The 23,350-nt window shown below is 37.9% G+C and overlaps 1 protein-coding gene and 1 pseudogene across 5 annotated transcripts in view; one reads left to right on the top strand and one right to left on the bottom strand.

Moving 5' to 3' along the window:
* Positions 1-23,350, bottom strand: part of Ptprd (protein tyrosine phosphatase, receptor type, D) — a 2,270,506-nt gene that overhangs the window by 893,312 nt on the left and 1,353,844 nt on the right. The gene's annotated exons all lie outside the window — the stretch shown is intronic.
* Gm11245 (predicted gene 11245) lies at positions 3,167-4,403 on the top strand (annotated as a pseudogene).

Genomic DNA, 23,350 nt, shown 5'->3' on the forward strand with positions numbered 1-23,350 from the left:
TCACAAGAGAAAGCTATATCTGGGTCATTTCAGCAAAATCTTCCTAGTGTATGCAATGGTGTCAGCGTTTGGAGGCTGATTATGGGATGGATCCCTGGGTGCGGCAGTCTCTAGATGGTCCATCCTTTTGTCTCAGCTCCAAACTGTGTCTCTGTAACTCCTTCCATGGGTGTTTTGTTCCCAATTCTAAGAAGGGGCAAAGTGTCCACATTTTGGTCTTCATTCTTCTTGAGTTTCATGTGTTTAGCAAATTGTATCTTATATCTTGGGTATCCTAAGTTTCTGGGCTAATATGCACTTATCAGTGAGAACATATCATTTGAGTTCTTTTGTGATTTGGTTGCCTCACTCAGGATGATGCCCTCCAGGTCCATCCATTTGCCTAGGAATTTCATAAATTCATTCTTTTTAATAGCTGAGTAGTACTCCATTGTGTAAATGTACCACATTTTCTGTATCCATTCCTCTGTTGAGGGGCATCTGGATTCTTTCCAGCTTCTGGCTATTATAAATAAGGCTGCTATGAACATAGTGGAACATGTATCCTTCTTACTGGTTGGAACATCTTCTGGATATATGCCCAGGAGAGGTATTGCGGGATCCTCCGGTAGTACTATATCAGGTTTTCTGAGGAAACGCCAGACTGATTTCCAGAGTGGTTGTACAAGCTTGCAATCTCACCAACAATGGAGGAGTGTTCCTCTTTGTCCACATCCTTGCCAGCATCTGCTGTCACCTGAATTTTTGATCTTAGCCATTCTGACTGGTATGAGGTGGAATCTCAGGGTTGTTTTGAATTGCATTTCCCTCATGATTAAGGATGTTGAACATTTTTTTTTCAGGTGCTTCTCAGCCATTCGGTATTCATCAGGTGAGAATTCTTTGTTTAGCTCTGAATCCCATTTTTTAATGGGGTTATTTGATTATCTGGAGTCCACCTTCTTGAGTTCTTTATATGTATTGGATATTAGTCCCTATCTGATTTAGGATAGGTAAAGATCTTTTCCCAATCTGTTGGTGGCCTTTTTGTCTTTTTGACAGTGTCTTTTGCCTTGCAGAAGCTTTGCAATTTTATGAGGTCCCATATGTTGATTCTCGATCTTACAGCACAAGCCATTGCTGTTCTATTCAGGAATTTTTCCCCTGTACCCATATCTTCGAGGCTTTTCCCTACTTTCTCCTCTATAAGTTTCAGTGTCTCTGGTTTTATGTGGAGTTCCTTGAGGCACTTAGATTTGACCTTAGTACAAGGAGATAGAAATGGATCAATTCGCATTCTTCTACATGATAACTGCCAGTTGTGCCAGCACCATTTGTTGAAAATGCTGTCTTTTTTCCACTGGATGGTTTTAGCTCCCTTGTCAAAGATCAAGTGACCATAGGTGTGTGGGTTCATCTCAGGGTCTTCAATTCTGTTCCATTGGTCTACTTGTCTGTCGTTATACCAGTACCATGCAGTTTTTATCACAATTGCTCTGTAGTACAGCTTTAGGTCAGGCATGTTGATTCCACCAGAGGTTCTTTTATCCTTGAGAAGAGTTTTTGCTATCCTAGGTTTTTTGTTGTTCCAGATGAATTTGCAGATTGCCCTTTCTAATTCGTTAAAGAATTGAGTTGAAATTTTGATGGGGATTGCATTGAATCTGTAGATTGCTTTTGACAAGATAGCCATTTTTACAATGTTGATCCTGCCAATCCATGAGGATGGGCGATTTTTCCATCTTCTGAGATCTTCTTTAATTACTTTCTTCAGAGACTTGAAGTTCTTTTTAAAGCTATGTCAGAGTTTCTGAAGTTTCTGCCATCTTCCAAAACAGTGCCCTCTCCTGGGGAGCAGGTGTCCAGCAGTTGTGTCTTCAAAGGACATTTCCTATTCAAATCCTAACAGTTGATAACAACACTGAACTGACATTTACCCTGCTTTGAATTGACATTCTGAAACTCACCCTGAAATGTAATTGCCACTGTAGCAGTGTTGGAGTTCAAGCCTTTAAGAAGTGATTAAGAAATGAAGATGTTTCCTTCATAAGTTAATTTATGTTAAACCAGGAATGAATAAATTAATACGCGGATTTAGCTGTATTTTTTCTCCTCTCTACTCCCCTCCCCTCTCCTTTATGATATGATGCAGCATAAAGATTCACAAACTGCAACTCTCTACAGACCTTCCCAGCCTCCCAAATCAGTGTAGAATGCTGATTTGTAATATGCTGTTACAGTATTAGAAAATGAATGCAGACAACATGTAAAACAATAGTATACTATGAGCTCAAATGTACTGGCCATAACACAAAAGAGGGAAGCCCGTTTTTTCCCCTGTGCTGTACTGCTGCCTTGACCCATTCTGCTCTGGTCCTGATAGAGCTAGCTGACCCCCGAGCTAGAGCAGCTCACCTGTGAAGAAGTACAGGTGCTGTTTGAATGCTGTGCATGCAAATACTAATGCATGTCCTACTTCCCTGGGCATCTGAGCAAAGCTCTGGAAGGTGTAAGTCAGTCAGTTGGACCACACACTGTTATAATTGGGTCAGAGGGGGGATGCAAACATTCTGCCACTAGCCAGGCTTCTCAATGCCTCTGATTTGAACACATACCCCCAACTGACCAAAGGTTAACATTTACGACAGGACACGTTGTCCACACCACAACAGGAGGGGGTGATTTTCATTTTTCTTTAGTTTATTTAAAGACTTTCTAATTTATGCTAAACCAGAGACATGATTTGCATTTCAATATTAGAAAATTAGGCTTTTCTCATGGATTAACTAAGAAGCTTTAAAGTACTATGCCTTGTGGAAAGGGGAACTTTAAAAACAGCAAAATTAAAGGAATAGCCAAATCAGAAATGAAAACAAAAATAGAAACATGCATATTACTGGCCAAAGAAGCACAACAAAACAGCCAAGCCAGAACCTACTGTGCGTTATTTCCTTGTATACTTCTATGACACTATCCTATTTTTAATCCCATTTATTTATTTATATATCTTCTATGTGTCCAACTGTTGTTGTCATCATTGTCTTAAATACAACCACCATGAAAGGGGTTTCTGTCTCCAAAAGAATTGCAAACCCATAGGGTGAGAATGACTGCTTTATACTATCTTTTGGCTTTTATTGATATGTATTTGTCACTGTAGCAATGGCCTGTGTCAAGGTCAGCATGTGAGGGGTATCGGTCATGAGACCTCTCCACCATCAGCGGGACCTCAGGGAAGACCCCTGGAAGTGAAGCTGAGATGTCACAGACTCAGAAGAACAAATTTACAACACATCATCTTGGGTTCTTTAAGGTTTGCCTTGCCAAGGTTGAAGAGAACTCCATAAAGTGGGCATAGTGGTAGACCAGGAGAAGGTTGTGATAGGGACACCACAGGCATTGATCAAATTGGATTTGTGGGTTTCCATATGTGGGGAAGTCAACTCTGCTAAATAACCTAGCAGGAGTGAATTTTCAACTGGCAGCCTAGGAATTCACTGCTTTGACCACTGTGTATGATGTCATCAGATATAAACGTGCCTGGATTGTTCAGGTATTATTGATGATGTCATTGAGGGAAAGGGCAGAGGTCACCAAGCCATTGTAGTGGGTTGAGCATGTAATTTGATCTTGATTATTCTGGCTGTCCTAAAACCCATGGCATGTAAGATAACTGAAAATGAGTTGGAAAGCTTTGGGATTCGCTTGAACAGCAAACCTCCCAACATTGGCTTTAAGAAGAAAGACAAAGGAGGCATTAATCTCACAGCCACATGCCCTCAGAGTGAACTAGATGCTTGAAACAGCAAAGAACATTTTGGCTGAATACAAAAATCATAATGCTGACATGAGTTTACATAATGATACTGTAGCCAAATGACCCCGTTGACGTGGCAGAAGGAAACAGAGTTCATAGTTCCTGTGCCTATGTACTAAATATGATTGTTCAGGTCTCCACTGAGGAATTGGATATTATCTATAAGGTGCCTCACTGCAAACACATTTCTGCCTATCACCACTGGGGCTTTGATGGTCTGTTGGAGAGGATCGGGAACTATTTCAAACTAGTAAAAATTTACACTAATCTCAAGGGCCAGTTACCAGACAGTTGGTCAACAGTGGTGCTACCTTACTCTCAAATCATGGTGGGATATTTCTGCATGAAGATTCACAAAAATCTTAGCAAAAACTTAAATATATTTTGGTCTGAGATCTCTCAGTGAAATGCAATTCTTAGACTGCAGATAAAGAACATACATTGAAAGATGTCCTTCTGATGGTGAAAAAGTGAAATCCTGTCTCCCATCTGATGACTAGTCACGGCAGAATTGCTTATGTCTACATAACCTATTCCACTCTTTCTGTCCTTGGCAAGCAGTGGATTGGGGTACAGATATGGATACCGAGACTTCCAAACTGGAACATCTCTTTATAGCTAAGATTTACCCAAAATTCTTTATTTGTTATCCCTCATCTCCCAAGGGCTGGGCTTAGCAGTAACACCTCAGCAGTATCACCTTTCTTTCCTTTCTATCAATTCTATTAAACTGTATTTTAAAAAAACCCCAGTGGGCTGGCCCATTTGGAAAAAAGAAGCAATGTGTATTTTCCATTCAAATATGTTATGACTATGCTTTTCTCTCCACCAACTCTTCCCAGTTCCTCCTCCCCTTCCCTCCCATCTGGAGCCATATCCTTTCCATTTCTCTTTTGAAACAGACATCGAAGGAAAAATGATAAAATAAAATATGGTACTATTTAAAAGTTGGAATAGGACAAAACAAACAGGAGGAACAGAGGCAAAGAACAAGTACAAGCAGCACACACAGACCTAGAGACACATGTCCAAATATACACAGGGGACAAGGAATTGGAAAATGGAAGGTCAGAGCTAGATATGATGTTGGGAACTTTCAGAATAATTATCCACGGTGGATTCTAGGTTCACGGGTTCCTTTTGGAATCTGTTTTTTTGAGCCTTGCTATGGAAAGATTAACCCCCACAACCACAGAATGTAAAAGAACTGCTGACAACATCCTTATTAGAGGGCCAGTTAAAACCCTTGCCACAATATAAAATTCCCTGAAGATTCATCCTATGCTTATTTGTCTGTGTTACATGTAGGGGACACATATGAATATGTTCTTTTTGTACTCTGTTGTGTTTTGGCTAGAGATAACCTTCCTAGAACCTGCCAGAAGGAGGAAAAGAGTTTATGGTCCCTATTCTCTTTTAGAAAGTCAGTAAAATATTAAAATATATCAAAAATAACAAAATAGAGATAATATTTAAAATAGACCTATTAAAATAGTTGATGAGGAAAGTGATTAGTTAGAGTGGGAAAAAGACCTATGTTCATGGGCAGAATATAGAAGGTTTTAGAACTCTGGGCTAGAAAGGCCCCAGAATTCTGTTTATAAGAAGTGTTATTCTTATGTGAACCTGCAAGACAAGGATGCCAAGAGCAGTCAACACAATGGAGGCCAGGCTTACAACATTTCAAATGGGAATAAGGACTCTCCCAGACATTGGTTCAGACGTTTTTTCTTGCTGGATTTTTGCATAGAACATGGCGCATATTTCCCATTTCCCCTAGAACTTGCAAGAAGGTGAAATAAAAGGTGATATACTAACTATTTGGCAGAGAAAATTTCAAGACATCAATACATCAAGGGTGCAGCTACTGCTCTGTGCCTTTTCTCAGATCTACGGTGATAGAGTGAACAGATAGGAAGGCATGGAGTTTGGTGAGGAACCGCGCTTTTGCTGACTAGCTTTCCTTGCTACAGTTAATTGAGCCTTCTAAGAGTGAGCCAAGTAAAACCTTAAGCTGCCTTTGTCACATGTTTTTTTTTTTCCCACAGAAACAAGAATAACAATTTATTTAAAACTCATTACTATGCATAAAATATTATAATAAATTGCATTTTAAAAGGAAATCAATGATTATCATGTCTGACAAATTGCCTTAAGTATATTAGAATTTTATGACCACTCAGTAGGAATATCCTGCTTGGTCAGTTCCTACAGTCTTTATTAATTGAACACTTTTTACGTTCCAACTTCCTAGCACTGAATCTTGAAAATACTGAAGAAATGTTTGCTCTATCTATCTATCTATCTATCTATCTATCTATCTATCTATCTACTGTATATGTATTAACATATAGCAGTTTCTCTTACTTAAATGATTCTAATATCTATCTACTGTATACATATTAACATATAGTAGTTACTCTTACTAAAAGTGATTTTTTTTAAATTTGCATAATTACGGTTATTGCATTTTAAAATTTTAATTGTGTGTATTATTTTACCTAAACACTTCAATATGCTTTAATTTGAATAATTTTTATTTGTTTTTCACTTTAGGATTCTTAAAATCTCAACATATTCCAAACATAATGGTACAGTGAATTTGAATGAATGAATATAATATAGCTTTGTTTCTACTGGAATATATTTTTCATTTTTTGTTTAGTTTATGTTGTCAAAATCAAACTGTTTTTATTTCTTAGGACTGACGTCAAAATTCGACATACATCTGAAAGCTTAAAAACGACAGAAATTTGTCTGTTCACAATTCTAGAGGCCAAAAGTCCAAAGTAAGGCTGTCAGCAAACCTCCAACAGAGGTTTGAGAACAGAAGTATTCCCTGTTCTTCCTGCTGTGAGAGATGCCAGCTTTCCCAGCCCATGGCCACATCTCTTAAATCTCCCCTCTGTCTTCACATCACACTCTTGTCTCTTTGCATTTCTTGGGGTTTAGTGGATTCCTGACACTGGAATGGGATCCATTTGGGAAAGTAGGATGTTTTTCTTATTACATGTTCTTCAAACTAAGTTTATCTGTATCTGTGCTTCACTCTCTTTCCCCAAGCAGCTGACATTTGTAGACTTCCGGGCTGAGGATGAGGGTGTCATCTGGGAGGAGTCACAATTCTACCAGCATGTAACTTTTCTTAAGAGTCCTTTAAGTACTTCTTTTTATGTACAGTATGCTTTTTATATCTTTTAAATTTTTATAGAAAATCATTGCTATCAACTAAATATATAGGTATGCTGATGGGTAATATTTGATATTGATTTTAGAAATAAACACATTTTAGTGAAGAAATTCTTGTTGTTTTTCCTTCTGGTGTTTTAGCTCCTTAAGTTGTGATTCACTAACAATCACTTCTTTGATTTATAATATAATATATAATAATATAATTTAATATGTAAGGATGATGGAATATCCTTTTCCATTTCTGTTATAAATTATGTGTCAGCTTATATAATATCTTTCAACAGTGAAAGGGAAGAATCCCAGTGACAGAAAGGATGTGGAGGTGGTTGGGCCAACATGCAGGATTAGCATTTGGAAGCATTACAAGTAATTCCAGACAAATACCAACACATGTTCCATGTTGGACAAATCTTGGGAGAGACATAGAGGGACAGGAAATAATTCAACTTTTAAGAAAAATATCATAAATCCCTTCATTTTCTTATTCCTTTTAATCTTTGTTTCTGGATATGAATTATTCCATATTCCAGTTGTGGAATTTCAAACCATCAACTATTCCTGAGAATATAGTTTTCAATGGTTCCCTGACTGTTATAAGACTATTTCTGACTTACTATTCTTTTCTGTCTACTCAAAGATACTTATTATTCAAAAAAAATAACACAATGTTTTTGGAAAAATTTGACAAAGATTTTCATCACTACCATGCACAACCAGGATACAGAGGAGAATTGGTAGGACCAAAAGGAAGACAGCGCATTTAATTAACTAATGCAGTGGCACTAAGTCAACACACAAAGCTCAAGCCAAACACAGACTAAGCTATGTTGTGAGCAAATAGATCCAGAAGAAAACAATGAACATCTGTAGCTTAAGCCACCACCGTGCTAATTTGCTTTTAGGTGCTGAAGAAGACTGGAAATATATTTGCTTTTATCACAGTGATGGCTTTATTCAAATGCAGTTCTCATTATTGCTGACGTATTTGGACGGAGCCCAAAGGCAGTTTCTATTTGTCATTTCTTTTGAATGCCTCTTGCTTGTTTGTCTATTTATTTTGAGAACTGCTGAGTTTTACCAGGATCATCTGTGTGACAACCTGTTTATGAGTATATGGACCAGAGCCCAGGGTGTGCTTTAGTGTGTAGGGATAGGACTGGCTCTTCCTCAGAAACCATCAGTAGTCAGTAGTTGAGAAGGGATGAATAGGCACTATGGTTTTCTCAATTTATGGTTGACTATCAATGAGCCCTGTCTTGTTTAGACCCATTGCAGGTAGTCATAGCCACTGTTCAGTCATGATGCCAGTGGCTGTGCCATGCCCTGAAGTCAGGGCTGCACAACCATTCTCCCTTCTGGCTCTTGGATTTCTTCCAGTACCCAATTCCTTAGTGGTCCCTAAGCTTTAGTGGTTGTGCTCTAAATGCCTTGTTTATGCCTTACTCTGAGACTTTCTCTGTGACTGAGAGAAGTCTTGAGCCTTTGCTGTTAGCATGTTTCATTTCAAAGAGAGGATTTTTTAGCTAATGGTGGGAGTAGAATTTGTCAGTGAGTATAAGCATAGTAAGAAGGCTAGGCAGCAGGCCAATGCAGCTAACCACCAAGAGCAAGTTTGTCCCTAGGATCTAAGACTATCTCAAACTTAGTCTTTCTGACTAGCTTTAAATGACCAGGTATGAGCATTTCATTTATTTAAGTTGAACAGAAAATAATCATTATGATTTTTCCTGTTTATATATCAACTTTAGGGAGGTATTGATAATTATTTATATGGTCAAAGGAGTTGATCTGTTTTAATTAAGTGGACTATGCTCCAATTCTAAAATTATTCTCTGGATACTAAAACTTAGAGTGTAATTCTGATAAAAATAAGGTACTTAATACTCAGCAAAGGTCTTTCTTTAAGTGGCCTTTCCACTATATTGGCACATTCATATTGTTCTCATTGTTCAGGGATTTGTAACAAGAAGAGAAAGCACCCCAGTGGGATTTTTTTTGGCACAAATAGTGGAAAGCATTAAACTGGCATCAAAGAATTTTACAACTCTGTTTTAAGAGGAAAAGATGATAGTTGATAATAAGATGTGATCTCATTTTCTACTGTAAGTAGGCACAGAATTCTACAGGTACAAGTTCATTGTACTTAATGCTCACTAGTGTCTGCTGAAGATCTGGAATAATTTTACTAGTCCCTTCTTCAAGATTCAGTGTATGGTCAAAAGTCAGACTCAGTGACATTTGAACTTGAGTGAGGTTCATGTAAGGTGTGCTTGGTATATTTAGTTTCTGGAGTGTATAAGTTGAAGACATTGAGCCATAACAAATTTTCCATAAGTGAAAAAAATGATTTCTTTAAACGCTGGGAGTTTCCAATTTCATTCAATCAGTGTTTTCATGTTAAATTTGAGAAAGAAACAATATAGATTAGATGTGTAAAGTGCACTGCACATTGAAGTGTCTAGTGGTCCCAAGAAAGGATGACAGCTAAGATTACAGTCTATCTCCTTTGCTCCTTGGTACCAAGACAGCCAGTAGTTCCAAGCAGCCTTAGAGATAATAAGAAGGATGATACTTTTCAAGGCTGACTTCTTCTACAAGGAAATGTGATAGAACCCTGCGCCAATATGGAAACAAAGCATACTATTGCAACTTCATCTTTTTTTCTACCATCTACATTCAAGATCGTAACAATCTTCTGTCTCCTCTCCTCCCCTCCCCTCCCCTCCCCTTCCTTTCCATTCCTTTCCTTTTCCTTTGTGTTCTCCTATTCTCCATTTGATAATTCTAGTGTTTTGTTAAAAATACATGCTATCATATAATTCCTGCAAAACTAATAAAAACTCCCAACTTTCCCACAGATATCCTTGAGTACAAAAGTAACTTGCCAAATTGTTTCAACCAATGGATGGAAACCAGGAGACTAGGAAAACTGGGCAAGTGCAATCCAGGTTAGGCGTTTTCTAAGTCTTATGAAATTAGTATCAGTTTTCTGATTCATAATAACCACCACAAACAAAATACATTTGTTTGGAAATGTGACATTCTTTTTATAGCCTTGAGACTCTGGCTACTTCTCCATTTAAGAGGGTGGTGATGGTAGGCATAATCTTCTTTGTATAACTTACAGTTAATTACTCTCATTCTGTGGTTTTCCTTATTCCCATTTGCAAAGTCAAATTGTAATAACCTTGGTTTGTGATTACTCCACTTGTGTAAGAAAATCCATCCATTAAAGGCCTCTTTTTGTCTCTCCATTATTCTCTAGGAATCTAAAACAACCAGAATACTTGATTATTATGCAGACTGTGGGTGATCACAGTCAAAGTGAAAGGGTACCTTTGGAACATTTATCAGAATTCCCTCTTTGTGGAAACAGAAAACTAAATTCTGCAAAGTTAATAACATTACCAGGCTTCTTGGTGCAGTATGGCAGGCAGAATGGAGAAGAAAAGGTGTCTTGACAGGACTAGGAGTGTATACTCAGCAAGCAATTCTGCTTCCATTTTCCATGGGAGTACTGAGCATGATGACTTGAATCTTGCATGTAACTTGATTTGAGGATGAAAGAGTTGGTCCAATAACCAAACCATTGGGCATGAAATGTGTCAGGTCTTTAAAATAAGAGCAATAGAATGCTTTAACTTTAGAATTTATTTGATATTTAAACATATCTGTGCCTGGCAAAAATGACCTTTGCAAACTAGTAGTGACATCAAGCATGAGTAATCTCATGAAGAGTTGTTTTGAGGGGAAAAAAAAACCTTTGAAACAGACTTCTATACCATCAAAGGGAACAAACAAGATAATTTCAGGAGCATTTAGACCTATTCTTAAAATAGGGATTTCTGAAAAATAGGAAAACTAACTCAGGTCAAAATAACTTGACTGATTGCTTCAGAGGCAATGAAAATATTCCCAAAGTAAGAAAGTCTGTGACAAATATTAGCACGCAGAGAGAGAGAGAGAGAGAGAGAGAGAGAGAGAGAGAGAGAGAGAGAGAGAGAGAGAGTAGGAGAGAGAAAGGGGGAGATAAAGCGTGCAGATATACACACAAGCAAACACATGTATGCACACACAGACATGGACACACATGCACAGAAGCACAGAATAAATGTGCATACACATACCTATTGTGCACACCCCCACATTTCCATGCTGATCTACACAACTATGTCAGGCTTCTAGATCAGTAAAACAGCTGTAAACATTAGAATGCCTGAGAACTAAAAGTGACTGTAGCCAATATTATATATGGCTGAAGCATGTAATTTACATCTTCGTGAAATTAAACATAGTATAATAGTCTAGCTTCCAGGCAGCAGTACTATTAAATTTGCAGTAGTAGATTATGACATCATGTGAAACCCCAGGATACACATTAGGGTCTGCCTATTATGGTTTGTAATATGTATTGGTGTTCTGGTTAGCTTTTCATTTAATTCATTGCAAGCTTCTATTTTTTAAAAAAGACAAATAACAGCAATTGAAGATGCTACTCTATGCAATAGCTGTTAAGCCTCGGGACGCAATGATGTCACTCTGTAGAGTCAGTGATGATAGCTTATATCTGAGAAGCATTAAGATGTCAGAATTATATTGAACAGCGTAATAACATTAGACTTTTTATAGCCACTAAGTATAATTTGAGAAGGTATTCTAACTCACCTTTATTTTTTAAAATGTTTCTTAGCTAACTAAGATTGTATAATGCTGGAATGACAATAAAGCTTGCTTATTTTAGTAGAGAGCTTATATTAGACAACAGCAACCACAGCCAAATGTATTACTTTGAAACCATTACAAGTTTCCACTCTATGTGCATAAGAAACGAAGGGATGCGGGCTGGAGAAAGAACTCTGCTGCCATGCTTGCAGGGGTCCTACGCTTGTTCCCCCTAATCCATGTAAAACAGCTGCACATGGTGTGCACACCTGTAATCTCCGCACCGCCGAGGCAGAGACTGGCAGATCCCTGGAGCTCACTGGGCATGCAGCCTAGTCTAATTAGTGAGTTCCAGGCCTAAATGAAACCTTATCACACAAATACACACACACACACACACACACACACACACTCGCACACAGAAACCTATAATGTTTCTGAGAAATGAAACCAAGTTGTCCTTATAAATGTTTACATTAGTGCACATGTGTTCACAAACACTCAGAAGAAAAATTATAGTAAGAGTCTGTAAACATACATGTAATATTTCAGGTACTTGGTGTGTAAAAGAATTTCTCTGAAAGAATTGGGGATTGATATTTAACATTTGCAAAAGGCTCATTTAAAGGAATCATGAACTTTGTTATTTTTAATCGTGATTCTCAATAGATGAGCAGGCATGTTAAAAATCCATTGTGATGGCTCTTAGAAAAAAGACATAGTTTGAAATATTCTCTCTTTTACAAATTATTTTGATGTTGTATAAGTTATTCATTCATGCAACTTTTAACCTGCCTGAAAGACTAATGCCGTTAAAGTATTTGATTCTTTTTGAAGGACACGTGAGGAGCAACCAGGAAATGGTTAGAGAAAACTTCTTAAACTAATGGCTGCCAGTTTGGGCAGAACAACTTCAATTCTTGGCTCCTAGATTTGCAATTGTATTATCATATAGGGACTAAGTGGGGACATGACTTTCAGAGTCTGTTCAAGTAGGCATAGCAGAAACATACATGTGCAACATGAAAGCACATTCCACAGGGCTAGTAGCCTCTGAGGAAGATGAGTGAACAGGTCACAGTAGGACATTTTCTGGAGAGGCCTCCTTCTTGTTACAAATAGTCCCTCACCGCCCTCAATAGGTCTATCTGTTTGTGTTAGAGAACTGGAAGCTCAACTAGAGAACAGAGATCATATTTTAAGTGTCATTCTATCTTTAGACAGGGAACTCTTACAAGCTTTAATAAAGGAAGAGCACAGCAATAGCACACAAGGCCTCGATTGCATAGGAAAACGTACCCTTCGTTAGTGCTTAAGTGAGTTGAATGCTTGCACTACTGGGGCTTCTCCTGTTCCCAGTGGACAAACTTTTCAACAAGTATCTTGCAACAGGAAATTCAGAATAAGGCAGAGCAGAAAAGTGAGGTTTGGAGACCTATATATTAAAAAGCACATCTGGGTCTTAAATTAAAAAAACAACCGCCCCCCCCCCCCAAAAAAAAACCAAAACAAACCTATGACCACGATTTTATAAACAAGGGTAGTAGATGAGAGATGATGATGCATTAGAGAAGACAGACTTAGAGAAAGCAATGGGCAAGAGGAAAGGGACCTCCAGACTTACATCCTTAAAGGGGCCGTGTGTTTTAAATGAGTTGTGGAGCATGACCAATCGCCGTGTGTCACACGGTACTCGATGTTTGCTGTACATGCTGGGAATTTAAGTCAGACACTGGAATGAAAGCCAGGCAATTCAGGGAGAAATGTTACTTTGGCATGACATTGTAAGATTTATTTTAGATAAATGTTACGTATGCAAATTAGGTATGTAGATAAAATCTTACCCGTGACTTTCAGTATTTAAAAAAAAAAAAAAAAAGAGGCAAAAGAAGCCAGCAAGATAATCAAGAAGAGCGGGAAGATAAAATTAGACTGTGTCATCAAAGCTCTGAACATGACATCTGGAGGGAGGTGTGTACTCCTGCCTCTAGAGGCACTGTTTGCTGAAGAGAGTGAATCATGATTCAAAAAGAAAATGAAAAGCGTGTGTTTTAAAGAAACCTACTCCCACTTCTAGGAACACTTTTCTTTCATCTCTCACTCAAAAGAAAGAGTTTGTGTAGTTTTATCCCAAATGCCAATTTTCATAACACTTTAGGAAAAACATTTGTAATTTCAATATTTCTCTATTCTACTCTTCCTTCCTATGGGTTCTATACTTGTTCATAATAATCTTGTCCATTTATTGTGCATATGTATATATATATATTACAGAGAAGTGATTTCTCATTATTTCATTATTTTTTGTTAAGGCAGGGAATTTACTCATGGCCCTTCACTTGCTAGGCAAGCACTCTACATTGAATTGTGTTGTGATCCCAGTGTTATGTTTATATTGGAAAGGGAAGACTGATTGTGGTATGGTTCATGGATCTCGTGAGCATCAGATCTTCATTTAATAGGATAGGAGGCTGGCATTATAATTATGAAGGGAAGTATCCATGGAAAGACATTCAATTCATCTACTCTTATTTTAGGACACAGACTTGATGGGCAGTGGACATTTCCTCCGAGGGTTCATAAGAGTGTTCCTCTTGTCCCCTGAGGCAGAAACAGTACAAAAGCAGGCTGTGGGTGATGGCTTAACTGATTCTGTGATGTGTTTCTGCAGTTCTTCTTTCCATTGCAGAATTTATTCATTAATAGCCATCAGTACTGAATCTTGTATTTGCAAAAGTAAGAGAGTTGATTAATAGGTATTTTATACATCTGGTATTTTCTCATAAAAGACTAGAAAACTTATTTCAATTATCATACCACCAACAAGGATGCAATCTGTTCACAAGGCCTGTTTACGAGTGGCTGCTTTGGGTAATGGCTGTTTTCCTAGCATGGGAAATGAAATATAATATTATTAAACAGAGATATGCAGAATGAGGTGTCAACTTATCCATCTTCTTGATGTTTATAGGCTTCACTTTTTAGAATGTTTAGTTTATTTTATGGGACCTCACGTTAAACTATTTTCTATTTGAAATGATGTAATTTCTTTTATTCCAATTTTAATATCCTTGAGTGTTAACATCCTTAACCGTATTAGCAATCAACTAAGGAAACCTGTGGTAGGTACCCTATTAATTCTAGCCTCATACGTGCATCATAATGGAAGAGACAATAAAAGTGAATATCTTTGCATGAGAAAAAGAGCTGGGCTTTGCCAGAGGACAATGTAGCTTACCTTTTAGAGACCACCTGTGAAGATAGTGAAAGCCGCCTTATAAACAGTGAATCCTCTCTCTCTCTCTCTCTCTCTCTCTCTCTCTCTCTCTCTCTCTCTCTCTCTCTCTTTCTCTCTCTCTCTCTGTGTGTGTGTGTGTGTTGTGTGTATGTTTTCATGCAACTGTGTGAATGAATGTGTGCATGCAATCAGTAGGGAGGGGTACTGAATAAAGACATAATGAAATCTGGGTGTGGAAGTGTATGCCTTCAATCTCAATACTGAAGACAGAGGCATACATTTTGTATTGGAGGCTAGTCTGATATATAATTCCTGGCCGGTCAGTGCTACATAGTGAGACCAAAACAAAACAAAACCAAAGGTGAAAGAAAAACAAAAGATAAAAAACAACAGAAGGAGAAAAAAGATCCAATCATACTAGAAAGTAAGGTGCCTTGGTTTTGGACTTCTGTAAAATCATGAGTAAATCCCCATAGTACCTGCTTTTGTCAATGTTGCAATTGTCTTGTTTTTTCACTGGTGCAGTTTGTATCTCTAATTTTCCCTAAGGATCCTGTTGTGAGTGTTTGGTCCACAACTTGTAGCCATATTTTGAGTGTTCCTGGAAACTGGCAAATAATGCTTAGCTAGCAAAATGAGTCTTTGGGGTTTTCATCCATGGCTGCTGTTACCTATTTTCTGTGCATCCTCTGTCAGGTATGGACAGCTCTTTTCTGCTGCTTCATTGGTCTGACCACACCCTGCCCATCATGATGCACTAAAACCTTTGGGATTTTTAGCCAAAAGACTCTTTTAAGACTTTTAAGTTGACTCATCAGTTATTTGGCCTCAGTGACAGGAAACAAATGAATACATTTACTAATTTTCATTTGTTTTAGGGGTACAAATGATGAAGAATATTTTAAAAGCTAATTATTGCTGCTCATTTAATTATAATTACTTCCATTTATTTTCCCATGAGCCTTGGCATTAATAAATAGGCCTATGTGTAGACAAAAAAAAAAAAGCAAATTATATATCAATTGAAGCACTGGTGGACAATATGGATGATAGGGTTTTACAAAGCAATCTCAAGGAGATAGGAAATCCTCTAACATGGAAAGAATGACTATTACAAATGCAAAGACAGATGGCATTGCATGGTCAGATGGCATCACATGGTGTACCTTCCTAAGCATGGCTTTGAGTGTATTTCAGCAATAAGTAGTTCATGAAAATAAGAAAAAGAAGATCCTGTTTTTGTTGTAGGTGCTTAACAAGTAGGCTCTTGGTATGTAGCCCAGGCTGCTCTTAATGTCTGATTCTATGCCTCAACCTTCCAAGTGATTAGAATGTAGACCCATGGCTGTATCTGACTTGAAAATATTCCTTTAAAGGCATACTTTAGGTCAGCATTGTCTAGAGGAAATAAAGTCTTATAGACAAATCTCTGTTTTCTAGTAAATACATTATAACATAAAATGACGGATCAACAAGATTTAAGATATATATCAAGCCCAGCATGCCAAATATCATGTTTTTAATACCTAATCAATAAAATATTAGCATAATATTTTGCATGTTGATTTTTCACATAGTCCTCAACACTGATTTTTTTTTTCTCTCACATAACATAACTGTTTGGGCTTGTCACATTTTAAGTGCTACTTGGTTGTACATAGTTAGTAGCAATCCTGTTGAACAACAGAGCCGTCAATGGTGGAAAATGTGCCATTTCAAAGAGAAATGGGCTGTGAAATGGGTATCAGTGTAACTCAGTGAAAAACTGCCATCCTATGGATATCAGTGACTGTGTGGAATCATCACTCAAGCAACGACTTCTCTAGCTGTGACACACAGAGAATATATCAGCGGTACTCAGTATAGCATCAATTAATGATTGAATTATTTTCATACAGAATAGACACCATCTATTTTTGATAGTGACTAAGATAAATATTCTTTTATTTACTGAAATGAAATCTGTCCATTGATTAATTTTTCAGCATTATAATGACTTCTTTTTTAAGATTTATTTATTTATTATATGTGAATACACTGTAGCTGTCTTTAGACACTGCAGAAGAGGGCATCAGATCGCAATACAGTTGATTGTTAGTCACCATGAAACCACATGCTGGTGATTAATCTCAGAACCTTAGCAAGATCAGTCAGTGTTCTTAACCGCTGAGCCATCTCTCCAGTTGCTTATAATACCTTTTTAAAGAAACTTAGTAATTGAAGTTATTAACAACCTTGGACTACAAGAAACATTCATACACTTTTTCTTTTCTTAGTATGTAAATATGCAGATCCTACAAACTGGTCTACATAGTCTATCAGAAACCTGCTCAGAAGTAGGCTTACTTGTTTGATTCTTTATTTGTTTTAGTAATAATGGCTGAAGTCTTCCCAAGATCATCTAAGTGTGTGAGGTTCAAATATTTCTAGCCAAATTCAGTGAAAGAAGACTTCAGCAATACATATGGTAATCAAAATAACAATAGTAAAAGACAGAGGGACTTTTGAAGGCGGCACTAGTGCTATACGCTAGGTAAAGCTATTGGATTTCCCACAACCATATAGCACATTAGAATGATGATTTGGAGTCTGGAAAGACAATGAAAAACCTGCCAGTCAAAATGTTTTAACTCTTTCAGAAATGGAGAAAGGCAAAGATTCCTGACAATAGCATGTGCACACACAGGGCAAATGTTATTAACTACAGCACATACACACACATGATGTTGGTGGGTTCCTTGGGACAAAGACTCAAGAATAAAGTACCTTCTTAGAGAAGAGAGGTACCAAGAGGTATTCAGGAGGGGTGAAGGCCATGTGGTTTACTTTATGCCACATCAAAATTTCATTGGCCACTAAATATAGGAAGGAATATAGTGACACATATATATTTCCAGGGATTACTTTGAGAGGATAGAGTCTTGGTCTATGTCGATGAGAGGAAAAGAAGAGAAAGATGAAGAGCCCTTGTCTGTGTTTTACAGGTGTGGCAGAAGCACTAAAGGATTAGAGACAAGATTCCATGAAGCACAGGTTCTAGAATATATCACAGGTAGAAGAGCCACAAGACATGTTGATATTGGCCAGAGCAGGAAGGCACTGAGTGTTCTGAACATGTCAGAATGGCTAGTTTTATACTTCAATTCAGAATAATGCTCTGATTTTATACTAGAACAAGTTTAAAATATTTCTTTTCGAATGTATTCTCCTTCTCTGTAAAAGAACCAACTCCTCCAGGTTCTCAACATGGTGTAATTTGAAAGAATGTTAAAATGTTCAGATCTCTTACTGTCCTTCCGTTTAAAAGATTTTTTATTATACTTGTTTTATTTTATTTTTATATTCCTTCTTATCATTTTATCTTTTTTTTTATAGTGAGTCTACACTAATACTTTAATTAGTAGTTCCTCTCCATTAAATAGATATATCTAATAGGCTTAGTGGATTCTACTCCTGGCATGTTATAATAGCCAATCTTCACATGAAACTCCAAATGGGAGGCATGATTCTCTTCTGTTCAGATGTACAACAGCAAAGAAATCTGGCCAAAGTATTTTATTCCCGTTCCAGTCCACCCTCCATTTGTTCAACATCCCGTATCTCCTCGCTGCACCCCTGTCTCAATGAGGATGTCCTCATCCCATCCCATCAGACCTCCAGTTTCTTGAGCATCATCTCTGACTGAAACCATACTGGCAGTCCTCTGCTCCTCTATATGTGTTGGGGACTCATATGCTGCCTGGTTGGTGATCCAATGTCTGAGAGATCTCAGAGGTCCAGGTTTATTGAGAATGATGGTTCTCCTACAGGGTCGCCCTCCTACTCAGCTCCTTCCAGCTTTTCCCTAATTCAACCTAAACTAAGTATGTTCTTTGCTGTTGTACATCTGAACAGAAGAGAATCTTCTAAGCCTATTAGATATATCTATTTAATGGAGAGGAACTACTAATTAAAGTATTAAGACATGCCTAGCAAGTGGTAATTGAAGGCTGTTGCTATGAGAGTCTGAGGGTTTCTAGAAGCATTCTGCAAAGCTGTGGTGTTGAAAATATGCTAGGAATACAAAACTTCTTCTCTGAAAATGAGTTGCTGGTGGTGACACCAAATAGAATCTAAGGTTTATGAAAAGAGCTTATTTTGTTTGTTTATTTCTTTTTATTATCTTTACATATTAAGTGTGAAGATATAAAACTTTGTTAAAAACAAAATAAACAAATGGAAGTCCTATGGACCTTTTAGCTGCTGAGTGGTTTCATTGTGATAGAAACAGTAGGACATGAGGTTTACTTTATGGGAGAAGCAGATGGATACAGCCAAGCTTTGAATGCAGATTTTCTAACTCTAAATTCTTTTGATAGTAAATCCATCTCCCAAACTCTCCAAAACTGGTGGCCTGTTCCAAAAGTCTGCACCAGACTGGAGAAAATAAACTAATTTCAGTGTATATTTGATGTAGCCATTTTTTGCCAGTGGAAAAATTACCCTAATATGAAGCTGATGTGTGGTTACACTTTAATACTAAATGTCTGAAGAGGGACAAATGTCAAAGGAAATAAAACTTACATAGAAAAAACGTAGCTCATAGTCTAACACATCTCTTCTACCATGAATAATATTTCCAGTATCAAACCAACTCTACCAATTTACAGCAGAATTACTTCGAAATTTACAAAGATTTTTCTAACAGAAATACCCTGTCAAGTTGAAGTAAGGGGTGTGAAAAAAGAGTATTTGATTCCAATTTTAGGTAGGTCAAATGGAAGTTTTGTTATTATATTAGATATTCAGAAGTGGGAAGAAAGCATAAAGTATGTGTCTGTGCTTGTGTCTATGTTTGATAAGTTGTTAGGAAGCTTTCTGTATTTTCTGATCATTCTGTATTTAAAAAAAAAAAAAAAAAAAAAAACGTGGTGTGCTTCCAAGCAGGGACCTATCATGATTGCCCTCCTAAAGGTCCAACAAGCAGGTGAAAGAGTCAGATGCAGTTATTTGCACCCAACCAATGGACAGAAGCTGCTGACTTCTGTGGTTGAATTGCTGATAAGCTGGAAGAAGCTGAGGAGAAGGGTGACCCTGTAGGAGGACCAGCAGTCTCAACTGACCTGGACCCCAGGATCTCTCAGACACTGAGCCACCAACCAGACAGCATACACCAGTTCATATAAGGCCCCCAACACATATACAGCAGAGAACTGCTGGGTCTGGACTCAGTGAGAGAAGATCCACCAAACCCTAGAGAGACTTGGGGCCCCAGGGAGTGGGGAGGTTTGGTGAGGTTGGGGAGGGAGTGGAGGCATACTCTGGGAGACACGGGGAGATGGGTGGTATGTGGAACAGTCGGAGGGTAGACCGGGCAGGGGATAAAGTCTGCACTGTCAAAAAAGATTGAAGAATTAATTTTAAAATGTAAAAGCCAACAACAACGAAAAATACGTATGATTCCAAATGCCTAGTGAGCTCTATATCTTGAAAGAATACCTGTAGCTTATGTACTATATGAGCCTCTAAACCTCTCTATGAAAGCCTTTCTGGTCTTTTTTTTGGGGGGGGGGATAATTCGAGACAGGGTTCCTCTGTATAGCCCTGGCTGTCCTGGAACTCACTTTGTAGACCAGGCTGGCCTCGAACTCAGAAATCTGACTGCCTCTGCTTCTGGAGTGCTGGGATTATAGGCGTGTGCCACCATGCCTTTTGCCACTGTCTATTGTGAATCCTTTTTTAACTTTGAACCATATGATAGGTCTTTTATCTCACACACTTCTTAGACTCCTGTTCCCCAAAATTCTGCATCTTCTAAGGCATTCATGAGGATACCCTGAAGTACATAATATTTTCAAGCAAAACATAGATATATTATAGGAGGTAACAAGCTTGAGATAATTCATTATGTCAATATTAGATAGAATTGCACAGCTTTCAAGAATGTTCATAAAGTATGTATGAAGCCAAGTTCTCTGTGATGACCATAAGAAGGTATTTCTTCTGACGCACTAGGTCTGTGAAACAATCTCTAAGATACTATGGAATGTATTTGGATCCACTGCAGTATGATACAGAAAAAAAATTATTATTATGTAGCCGAGGCTAAAGATATAAATCAATTGATGTGATGCTCATATAATAAATAAATAAATAAATAACCTTAGGTTTGATCCATAGCACATCATACATAAACCAAACTTTGTAACACATAGCTGTATACTTATTATCCGGAAAGTAGAGGCATAGTCCCCAAATTCCAAGGTCATCTTCTAGTACATAGGATGTTCTGGGACAGCAGGGCTATGTCAGAGAACAACATGCAGGAGTGGTTATTCTCCTTCTCTGCACATTAACGGAGTTGAATTTAGGTGTTCAGCTTGTATGACAAGTGCTTTTGCACAAATGTTTAGCTGGATCACTCTGTTATTGAGAGAATTTCTTATTGGCCTGAAAGTTGTCAAGTAAGTGAGGCAGGTTATCCAGAGAATCTTGGCATTCAGCCTTTGATGCTTTTTCAGTTCTGGTATTAAAAATGTTACAACCAACTCTGCTAAATATATATCAGGCATATCTTTTGTAACTTGAAACACATGCACACACATGATTTTTGAAAACCTTGCTGTATCAATAAGACCTACTAATATTTCATGATTTTTAAATTTATGTTTGGTGAGTATTTACCTGTGATCCACGTTGACTTATTATTTTACCAGTTCCCAATAGTGTGAGAAATTTAGATCATAGAAGTGGTCAGAAGAGGACTTTATTTGCACAATTATATCTGAACTATGTCTTCTCAAGAGTGGCCTGGAGTCTTATGCAACATGAGAGATTGACTATGAGTTTCACTGACAGAGGATATATGAGCTTGAGCATGCCTTTAGACCCAACCAATGGAGAAGAAACACTGTCCCAACTCACATTTATAAGGTTTGGCTCGTAGATCTCCCCTAATCTCAGTTTATCTCCAATGCTCACCAGTTTATAAGCTTCCATTAGACAGTGCAGTCTTAGGATGCTCAATTCTTCCTCTGGCCTGGGATGGCCTAGAGACATCATGTTTTAGAAACAGGAAAGTTCAAATAAGATATATTGTCCCTGATTGTATTTCTTTTTCCTTCTTCCAGGCTTCCTATCATCTGAAGGTCAATCATATGTAATAAATATATAATAAATGACCCAACTGTGTCCCCTTTAAGATGTGAATTACAGTAGATACTCAGTGATTGCCTCTCTCCCTTCAGGACAAATTGTTTGTGACAAGAATGAGTGGGGCCACTCTGTATGTGCAGTTGTTTGCATGTATTTGTGTATGTGTTTCTATAAAAAAGGGGGGCGGGCTCTGCTACATCAGCATATCAACAGGCTATGAAGGGGACTGAGCTGAGCTCTGTGGGAAGAGAACTCCTTAGCTGTATTTAGTATGACAAATTCCTTGGGAGACTAAAAGAGTGCTTCAGCCCTAGAGGAAGAGTCTGCAGCTCAGCGTAATGACCTTGTCTAACGTTGTTTGACCCTCTCTAACATCTTAAACCTAAGTGAAGTCTGCCAGCAGCACACGATGGCCGCTTTAGTAATTTTGTCAGGAGCATTCACTGAAGTTTATTTTTGAACCTGGGCTGATGAGAACTCATATGGTTCACGTTTAGACCATAGGTCTCAATATGCGGATCCCACCCATTTCCTTTCATTTCGTTAGTTTTCAAGCCCAAGAGGTGATTTATTACTCAATATGACCCTTGGTCGTGATGAGGACAAAGTACTAGTAAATGACACAGATCAAGGGCAGAGGCCAACAGCAACTGCTTTGGTATGAGTGGACAAAGACAGCCTTGAGGTGCCTTAACAATTTGATTTAGAGAGAGCATTTAGATCCACTGAGATAAAATGTCTTGGTAAGCATATGTACCTGAGACACACCCACGTTTTCCAGCAGCTACCTTCCACTGTCTGCTTCTTAGTCTCCATGAGGTCACATAGCAGAGTTTGACAGGGCCTCTGCTGCATCTTAGGTTAATTTCTACTGTGCTTGGCTGGATGGAGATTTTAAGAAATTGGCCCTAAAACTAGGAGCACTTTCTTAGTTTTCTGGCATAAGGGCAATATGTTCTCCTCTTTGTGTGTCTCTAATTCTACATTGAGACAATCAGAACCACCAGTGCTTTCCAGCCACTGCAAGGAAAGATTGCAAGTACACATTTCTGAGTGTTCTGGGCTGTCCCGTGCAGCTCCTTCTGTCTAGAAGGTTCTCTTTACACACATCAGAAGGGTTCTCTTTCTCACTCCATGTCTGAAGCTTTTTAAACATGGAGGAATTGCTAAGCTCTTCTGATTTGGCTGCTAATTTTCTCTGTGTCAATTTTTTTCTTCATTTTACAAATTTCAATTCCCTTTTTATTTTATTTTATTTTATTTCATTTCCTAAGTGATTAATTGTATTTTCATAATATTTATTTTAAGAATCGATGCTCCCTGTAATA

This window comes from Mus musculus, chromosome 4, assembly GCF_000001635.26.
Source record: "Mus musculus strain C57BL/6J chromosome 4, GRCm38.p6 C57BL/6J".
Classification (NCBI taxonomy): Eukaryota; Metazoa; Chordata; class Mammalia; order Rodentia; family Muridae; genus Mus; species Mus musculus.